The sequence below is a fragment of the Seriola lalandi genome, unplaced genomic scaffold, assembly GCF_002814215.2.
Source record: "Seriola lalandi dorsalis isolate HSWRI2012SDOR001 ecotype SW California unplaced genomic scaffold, Sedor1 jcf7180002049740, whole genome shotgun sequence".
Taxonomy (NCBI): Eukaryota; Metazoa; Chordata; class Actinopteri; order Carangiformes; family Carangidae; genus Seriola; species Seriola lalandi.
In genome coordinates this window covers 1-740 of record NW_019520293.1, presented here as the reverse complement: position 1 = coordinate 740, position 740 = coordinate 1, and positions in this window count along the sequence as shown.

The window sequence follows — 740 nt, the reverse complement described above, 5'->3', positions numbered from 1 at the left end:
TATTATTATTATTATTATTATTATTATTATTATTATTATTATTTCAATATATCTGATAATAGTGATAAACGTTATTTATTTACTTTCTTAACAAACTTCCACAGTTCTTTACAGGAAGAAATATAAAAGCACTGATAAAACACATGACAATAAAAACAAACATTAATGTTAAAACAATGGGTATAAAATAAAGTTAAAAATATAAAGAAACAAAACTGGGATTATAACCTGGCAACATATTAAATATTTATAAAAGCTTTACAGAACAGGATGTTTCAAGAAGAGATTTTATAAACATTTAAGATGTAGCCTGTTGCATTTTAACAGGCAGCTCTTGCACAGTCTACTGACTTGGACCTGGGAAAACCAACACAGAGCCGTTCATCCACAGTTTGGAGCCAGGACATAAAATGCCTCAAGACCCCTTGAAAACACTCAATGACCCATGCAACCCTTTAAGGATCCCTGACAAGCCTCAAGATACCCTGGAACCCCTAAGGATTTCTACAAAGCCAAGGCAATTCAGAGGTCTTTCTCCAGTATGACGTCCTCCCAGTAGTCCTTGAAGAAGGACACATTAGCGTTGTTCTGGCAGAACTGACGTAACCCTGACCAAACTGCAGGGTCCACGTAGGTGTGGAAGATCAGGTACCCTTGGAGACTTGGCAGCAGAGCTTCAAGCTGAGCCAGAAACACGGCGCAGACCGAAGACAAACTGCGGCCAAAGATGTTGATGTTGA